Genomic DNA, 9,792 nt, shown 5'->3' on the forward strand with positions numbered 1-9,792 from the left:
AGTTGTTAATTCTTTAATTTCCTCTTCGGTGCGTTGAGATTGATTTATTTGCTTTAATACACTCAATCTTTTATGAATCTCAATGATTTCCATCTTTTTATATTTTTCCTCCCTCTCTCTTTGCTCCCTCTCCTCCTCCTCCATTTTCTCCCTCTCCTCCTTCTCCTTTTTCTCCCTTTTCTCCCTTTCCTCCTTCTCCCTTTTCTCCCTTTCCTCCTTCTCATTTTTCTCCCTCTCCTCCTTCTCCTCCTTTTTCTCCCTCTCCTCCTTCTCCTCCCTCTCCCTTTCCTCCTTCTCCTTTTTCTCTCTTTCCTCCTTCTCTTCTTCAACTCCTTCCTCATCCCTTGCTACCCTTGAGTTTGAACCCCAAAGAATATTATACATATACTCATCTGGATTTTGAGATATTCTTGTATCTATAATTATTTTTCTCATAATAGGATACCAATAAGATTTGTTGACGATTTCTAAAAGAGTTTTATATTTCATAACTTTGAGAAGTTCATTTTTATTTAATATTTTAAACAAGTCTCTATTTGTGGGTTTAACAATATCAGTATAAGGCCAGTTTTTAATGACAAAATTCCCATGTATATGCTCCAAATCATAAGGTATGTAATACCGAGCACCCTTTTCTTGTAGGTATCCTTGAATACAAAAATTATAATTCTCTTGTAGTCTTCTTCCTGCCATTTATGTATCAGAAATATATGTGAGATTAATATTATGACAGGTAATACCACCCCATCTTCCCACTACCAAATCGGTTTGTATTCCTCGGCTTTCTATCCTTATCTCATTACCTTCCTTCTTTGTCATGCGAACCATCGCTATACTATCATATATTTTTCTTTTCTTAAAATCACGTATTTGTTGTTTACTAATTGTACTTCCACATAAATCCTTATCCTCACCAAGTGGATAATATTCTTCTTTACGAGACTGATTTAAATCATGTAGGTCTTCTATGTTTATTGAAAAAGACCAATTATACCCTAAATCAGGCATATCATACCCCCATTTATTAATTCGCATATTAACTAAATGTCCTTCTTTATAAAATTCAATTGTAAGCAGGTAGTTAAATTCAATGAGGAAAGGTGTATGGTCAGTATAACCAGGTGTTGTGGTTGTAAATTTTACTTCTTTCACAAAACGTGCTGTTTTCTTTAAAAATATATATTGTGATAAATCACTTAATCTAATTAAGTCATTCGCATCTGTAGGGTTTGGATAATTGATTAATTTATAAGTATTCTTCATATTAATATTTTTACTTACACTATATTTTTGTCGTTCAGCCTGTGCCTTTGTATAATAATTTGATAAATCAATATCCTGAGAGGATTTTCCAAAGATAGAACCATCTTTTCCAACATAAGTCATTTATATTTGATTAAAAATGATATCATAAAAATTTTCATTATTGTTGAGTTGAAATAATACATATAAACATAATTGACCACAACATTTAGAATTAATTTCTTGAACTTGAAATGTTTGATAAACACCATTCTGTAAGAATTGTATTACTTCAACAGGTGGTGGCATACCATAACTATCAAAATAATATTTATCCTGACTATTATGAATACAAACCCAATGAGAACCATTCTGTGTGTCTAAATTCATAATAATATTCTTTGTATTCTTATTTATATGTATTAATTCATCTCTCATACAGATTACCACATTATCAATTTTTAGTGTTTTACAATACTTGGCTAGTTCTATATTTGACGTTGTATTCTTTCCAAATTGTTTAAACCATTTATCCATTTATTTATGAGAAAGATACAATCCATTACCCCGTTTAGTTAGTTTAACACCCGCTTGAGCGATAGAGGAAAGCATATCACCAACCAACAATCTAGCTTTATCAGGTAGACTTTCAAGTTTTTGAGCAAAATCTACAATTACACCACTTCCACTAATTTGTTTCTCCAACTCCTTGTTATGTCTTTCCAATTCTTTTTGAGCTTTTAGTTGTGCCTTCCTTTCGTTAGCAGTTTTTACCGCTGCTGAAATACCACCAGTCAATGCTCCCGCCGCACTTAAACCAGCAAATAAAGGAATTAGAAACGGGAGAAATCCTCCTCTTGACTCGTCTATTGAATATTTCTTTAACATAGGTTTCGTCATTTTAATTTTAAGTGATCCAACATCATTTAGTGTTTTTACTTGTGTGTGTGTGAGTAAAACATCAATTCTTACAGCTCCTTTTCTTTGAATTGTATTAACATTAATAATACAAGGCTTTTGATTTTGAATACAAGATGTTAATTTATTAAGATTGATTTGATTAACATATACCCCTACCATTTATTTATGAGAAAAAACCTATGTGATATTAATCATAACACCATTATCTGTATTAATCTGTAATTCTGTTTCCTCCAAAAGCAAACAATAAGCATCAACTTCTTCATTCTCCCCTCTTTCAATGTATAGAGAAGTATCCACTCAATTAGACTTTATAGTTTCCTTTTGAGAACTCAGGTCAATTGCGTAGATTGTATATAAACCTTTAAATGCAACCATATCCAAAATAGGATCATTATTACCATTACTTTCACACACTTTTTGGTAGGACTTGTAGGCTTCCGCATAATCATTTTTTTCCCAATCAATTTCCAATCTATCTCGCGGATAAAATGTGCCATCAAGAGAAACCCGAAGTTGTTTCACCTTAGCATTATCACTCAGCGCATTATTCTTATTAGTACCCTCCTCTCCATCTGGTTTTTTAAAAATGAGCCATAGGTATCGTGGCTTTCCTTCAAGAACACCCAAATTCCAAGTGTAGGTAGTGTGTTCCAGTTTAACGTGTTGACATCTTCTTTTAAGGTATGATACATTTAGCGGTTTCTTTGAGTTAAGTCTTCTATTTAACATCTCCTCCGTTTTAAGATTAGGAGTATATTCATTGATATACCAACACAAATCATTAATAACAAATTTATTATTGTCGCCAAAAGCATTTTCAGCCCCAAAAAGCAATCTATTTACATTATCATTCCTTTGTAGTTGAAATCTAATTTTAAGACCATACAAAACTTTATCATAATCACAAAATCCAAATATACCTTTAAGAGGTACTGCTACGGTAAAACTATTCTCAGCTTTTGCGTCATCATTATACATTGACTTCCTTTGACTATAACCAGGGTCTGTGTTTGTTCCCGTTGACATATCAGGAATAAAGCCTTCAACAGCTCCCTTACCCATTCTATCACCAAACGAATATAGTGTAAATTTCATCATTTCAGATGTAGCAGAGACATAATCAACCGCTTCAACCTCTTGTGTTCCAATATATAGGCGAACACTGTCAAACATTTTCCAGAAGAAATCATTTACGAGTGTAGCATTAGTATTATTCGCAGCCTTAGTGAATTTAAATTTACACAGCAAGAAACTATCAGCTATATTCAAGTAAGTTTGTTGATTATTTATTTCAAAACTTTTTGTTCCGTTTGAATTCCAGTCGGTTCCTGTAATAGCATTTACCTTAAAATAGTCTTCCTTTTTAGTAGAGTTTGAAATGATAATCGTATCATCCAAATCATAGATACTATCAATCGCTTCCATACTTGTATTTATATAGTACTAGGGCATGCCCGTACTATATATATGCCCGTACTATATATCTATCTAAAATTATATCCCCCCCCTCTATTTACATGAAATGGTTTGGTCCATTCGCAACGCCAAAGCGAACGGCGAATGGCTTGCGAGTACAGTGACAATCCCCCCCCTCTATTTACATGAAATGGTTTCGTCCATTCGCAACGACCACAGAACCCCCCCCCTCTATTTACATGGAATGGTTTGGTCCATTCGCAACGCCGGCACACGCGATCGTTCGCTGCTCTCTGATTGGTTGAATCGTTTTTTGGACATAGCTCGGTAAGTAATTGTCCGATTAATATGAAACCTTGAAAAGGCACATCCTCGGGTCCCCAGCAATATACCTGGCAAGTTAAAAGTATATCGGACCCGTGGTTGTCGAGAAACAGCGGTCACAGACAAACGTACAGACAGAGATTACTGGAATTATAGATAGATTAAAATTGTTGAAACCCTGACCCAAGTATTTTAATGATTTTTTGTCGTTCTTGTGAAGATAGTTGAGTTTTACCTTTTTTAATTTCTTTGATTGCTTGTAATTTATGGGACTCCTTTTGAGCATCTTTTATACTCTTTACAACACCTGCTACATTTCCCATGAGAGAAGCAGTTGAACCAATTAGGTCTTTATGTTTAAGAATGGTTGAACCAATACCCATTAGAGTATCAATTATCCCATCTCCTTTATTTCGAAATTGATGACCCACACCCCATTGTCTCTTAGGTTTATAATATCCTTTACCCACATACCTTGTATAGTCTGGTGAAAGGAACATGCCCTCCCCTGTAATTATTTTATATTTTCCCAACTCGTGTTTTCTTACAATAACCATTATTTATTTATTGAAAAACTTCACGTAGGTGAATTCTGATGGATATAATTTCATCATTAAAGGATATCATACGATTATCTTGGTCGGTTATCCTAAAATTTACTCTGTATATGGTTTTTCCTGACACAGGTAAATAGACAAGATTTTTTGGTTCCATATTAAATTTATAACCAATCGGGGTTGAGTATGCACTGAATGAAAATATTGTATTTGTTCTTATTCCATCGTTATAAGCACCATCAATCAAATCACAATGAATTAATACTGAATTTATACCGGAGGATATTTGGATAACATTATCACTGTAAAACGTCCCGTTATTTTCAATCTTTTTTGAAGAGAAACCCAATAGCTCTCTGAACGAATTTTCAATCGTGAAATCAACTTTATAATTATTTTTCAGTTTAATAGTTGATTTTGAAGTGTGTGTTTGAATATCTATTACAATATTTTTTGGTTCATCACCTTTTTCTTTCATAAGGCGAGAGACTTCTGAAGATATTTGAGAAATCTCGTAAGCTCCAGGTGAAACAGTTATAGTTTTGTAGGCAGTGCCTGGATTATAACTAAACTTGTTGTTTTTCTCTGTGATATTAAAAAGGGTATTGTAAGTTTCCATTGACAACAAAGATGCCTCATATGAGGTAAGGGGGTCAAGTTGTAGTGGGTAAGGGAATGAAGCTGTGTAATCGCTCGTTGTGAAATTAAAACTAAGAATTGTGCTTCTCATCTTATTTAATATCTAATAAAATATCTTTGTATTGACATTTATTAATTATTTTCATGTTCATCAACTGATCTAAAATGGCTGAGGATTCATTAAAACAATTGTTGTTTCCAGCCTTCTTACTACCTAATAACAATAATAGCCTATTAACTAATTGTGATGGGTCATTTGGAAGAAAACTAACACCCGAACCAAGCTTACTTAAAGCATCAATAATATGTTTCTCCTTCTCATTCTTCTTACTTTTACCAGCAACAGAAACTCCATAATCAAGTGTATTTAACAACTCAATATATACCCTATCTTCCTCTCTTTCCATATCAAGTGGTTCCTCAAAATATTTTGAACCGCTGAATCCGGGGTTTGTTAGAAGAAACATTAATCTTGGAGTTAATTTAACATTTGGTTGAGTAGAACTCAAGAACATCAATTCATCATTAAATATCAATACCTTTTCTTCCACAAGATGAAACACTGCTGGTTCTTCTGTTGGAATGAGACCTGCTCTGGTTTTTGAACCCGCAGAATATTCATTGTTTTGAAGAGCTTCCACAACATAATTAGGGGGTTGATTTACCTGCTCAAGTTTCCGAAATAATCCCTCGTCATCATATTCTAATTCACCAAGTTCTTGTTTTGTTATCTGACTAAAATCTTTGAGCATTTGAAGTTTTTTCGGAGTAAATTCTACCGTGGGAACTGTAGGGTGTTGAGTTTTCAAAAGTGGTTTAAAGAATTTCTCTTGTTTTCTTTCAAAGGCTTCTTCACCAGTTAGTTTCTGTCTCCGTTTCTTCTTTATCTCTTCCTGTTGTTTAACAACTTTTGAAACTAATTGTTGATGTTCCTTAAACTTTCTTTCTCTTTCTTCAGTATTCATTTTCTGTATTTATTTATTGAAAAATATCATTTAGTATCTCATCTTGTTTCACAACAATATATTTATATTTTCCAATCGTGTGTTTCATATAATTTTCAAATTCTTTTTTACTACATAACGTAGAGCAATTATCTCTCCAAAAATTATTTACATCTATTGAATTTAACTTAAATAAAATAAAAGTATTGGCATTGTTTCTTATTGAGCGTCGAGGGAGTTGAAAATATGATTGACTAAGATATATACAATTACAAGAAGAATGTCTCCCTCTTGTATAGTAGCTATCCATTACTGTTTGGTTTCTCTCATTAACACAATCATCAAAGATGACAAGGTTCTTTTTTGATTTATCTAAATCTTGAGGTGAAGGTATATCATCCGTATTATCACTGAGAATACAAGTTATGGGTTTCGATTTTGATTTCTGTGTATCACAAAATAATTGTATTATATCATCAATATTATAATCATTTAGTTTGTTTTGAAGTTTAAATAAACCGATAATGTCTTCCTTTTTAAGACCCGCATTAAAACCCTGTGAGAGTAGTTGATACTCGGGTTGAAAACTTGACTTTGTAAAAATTATTAAATTATCATAATCTAAAAAATTAGAACCAAGGAGCATCTTTAAAAGTAAACAGGTTTTTCCACATCCGCTTGAACCAACTATTAGACATCTCAATGAATTTGGAATGTTTTTATGGTTATTAAATTTTATCTTATTTTCCCAAACGGGTAAAAAATCATTCATTTATATATTTGGAAAACAAGTTATCCAACTTTTTTTGAGCTATTTGAGAAACTCTATATTTTATCCTGAGTTCGGGTTTAATTTCAAAATAATCCATTATTTTATTTATATAGTATCTTGTATTAACATTTCCATTAAAATTATTTTGAATAATAAATATCATTAAACCCTTATACATTTCCTCAATACAATTAGTCTCTTCCCTTGAAAGAAATGGTGTATTATCATCACAATACTTAACATTCATCTCTCTTATTAATCTTGTAAAGTAATTCATTTTTGGTTCTAATTTAAAAGAGTTATATATTTTTTTATATTTCTTATTATCATTAATTAAAATTAAATCACAGAAAATACATTGTTTATATGAATCCTCATCATTAAGCCCCACTCTATCACAAGCCGGACAATTCTCTAATTTATCATATGGAGAGTCTGGAAATTCTAAATATCCTTCAGAACTTATCATATTTATGTGGTAAATTTTTACTTAAACTAAACGCAAGTTTATTCATTAATAAATACAATGTTTCAAAGCACAAAAGACAAATTTCAATCAATCTCTACTTCGGTGGAAGATATAGAAAAATATGTCAAAGATGTTAAATTGAACAAAGATAAATATGGAAATTTTTGGGTAAAACCAGTTATGGAAAATAACATGAGCCCCTCTATTTCATTTAAAGGAAGAGCTCTAACTATACCTGGAAAGACATCCATTAAAGTAAATCTAACAAAAGTTTCTCCTCTACTCCTGGCAATTTATTCAAAGCTTGAAAAAGTGATTGACCACGATACTTTGAAAAAGAATGATAAGACCATTAATAATTCTAGAGGAGACATTTGTATTTTCTTTAATAATCCAAAGGGTGTAGATCTAAGTAAAATGAATGATGTTAATATTTCTGGTGAAATGTCATTTCGTTCTATGATAGTTAGAGATTATTTAAAGATAACTTTTGATATAAAAATTGTAGAGATTGAATCTGTTAATGAAAGAAAGTATATAGATATTGATGGGAATATTTTTCTTGCTAATTAAATATGAGTCAATACAGCAGTGAAGATTTTACTATTTCATTGAACTCAGACGATAGTGATGATAGTATTTCATTGAACTTGGACGATGGTGATGATAGTATTTCATTGAACACAGATGATAGTTATGATACTAATAGTTTGTGCTCAAATGATAGTTATGAGAGTAGCTTTATTGATGACTCTGAGTATGATTCTGAGTATTCATGTGATAGTTATGACTTAGATGATTCTGAGTGAAAAAGTGTTTTAGTTTAAGCACAGCGATATATATAAAACGGAGCTGTAAAGCTCAAAAGTGTTTTATTTTAAGCACAGTGATATATATAAAACACCACGTTTTCTCACGCTATAAATATGGTTTATTGTGATACTTGCGAGAAGGAAGTAAAATATTATAAACAACATATTCTCACCGCAAAACATACATACAACATTTTAAACAAACTTTCCCCTCTTCCACCTGAAACAAAACACTGTTCTACATGTAATAAAAATATCCTCAAGAAAGGCTTCAAAATACATCTTAAAACAAATCTACATTTATCAAATTTTATCACAACTAAAAACTCTGATGGAGCATTCAAAGGACATATTAAAATAAGAGTCTTTAACTTCAAACCTCCTGAACCAGAGTCTATAGTTGATGCTGTAGAAATAGTTAAACCTGCTGTTCAAACGTTGATTGAAAAAACACTAAAGGAAATGAAACCACTTAAATTTTATATGGGAGTAAAATTAGAAATGACAAAGGATGAAGGAGTTATAGATGCACCATACATGAGAACTGAGCCACACTTTATATCTTCATATCAAGATTTTAAAACATCAGGAGTCTATGATGAACTTATTAAACAAGAGCAAGATGTGGATAATTCAATCGTAGGAAGTGGATTCAATATAGGAAAAATTATTTACATAGACATTCATATTCTTAAATCAGATCCTCTAAAAGCTTCTTCTTACATTGATTTACCCAGTGTTATCAAAAATAGAAAAGCAGTTATCAATATCAAAAATAAAGACAATAAATGTTTTCTCTGGTCTATTTTAGCACACTTACATCCTCCACATTTTCATGATGAAAGAGTATCTCATTATAAAAAATATGAGAATACATTAAATACGAAAGATCTAAAGTTTCCGATGACTTTAAATGATATTCCTAAATTTGAAAAGATGAATAATTTATCAGTTAATGTTTATGGTCTAACAGAAACAAACAACATTCAGGTTTTAAAGCTTTCTGACAATTGTAAACAAACTCATATTAATCTTCTATATTTTAATTCAGACGAAAATTCACATTATACATACATCAAAGATATTGCTAAATTAATAAAACCACAAGTCTGTAAGAGAACAAATAAAATATATATTTGTTTGCGTTGTCTTAACTTCTTCAATTCACAAGAAAGATTAGATAAACATTCAAATTATTGTGGCGAACATAAATCAACGGTAATCAATATGCCTAAAGAAGGCTCAAAGATCACATTCAAAGATGAAAATAAAAAGATCAAACATCCATTTGTTATATATGCTGATTTTGAAAGTATTTTAGAAAAAATTGATACTGCTTCTCAAGATCCAAAAGAATCATACACAAATAAATATCAAAAACATACTCCTTGTGGTTTTTGTTATTATATCAAATCATCCGTTGGTGATAAATATAACAAGTTAGAGATGTATAGAGGCTCAAATACCCCAGAGGAGTTTGTGAAACGACTAGAAAAAGACTGTGTTCGATTAACCAAGATAATGAGAGAAACCAATAAACCAATGTCCTTAACAAGTAAAGAAAAAAGGGAATTTATAAAAAACAATGTCTGTCATATTTGTGAGGAGAAAATTGGTAAAGGTCTAAAGGTTAGAGACCATTGTCATCTCACTGGTAAATATAGAGGTCCGGCTCATCAAAGTTGTAATATTA

Source organism: Myxine glutinosa, chromosome 11 (genome assembly GCF_964187855.1).
Source record: "Myxine glutinosa chromosome 11, kmMyxGlut1.1, whole genome shotgun sequence".
In the NCBI taxonomy this organism is placed as follows: domain Eukaryota; kingdom Metazoa; phylum Chordata; class Myxini; order Myxiniformes; family Myxinidae; genus Myxine; species Myxine glutinosa.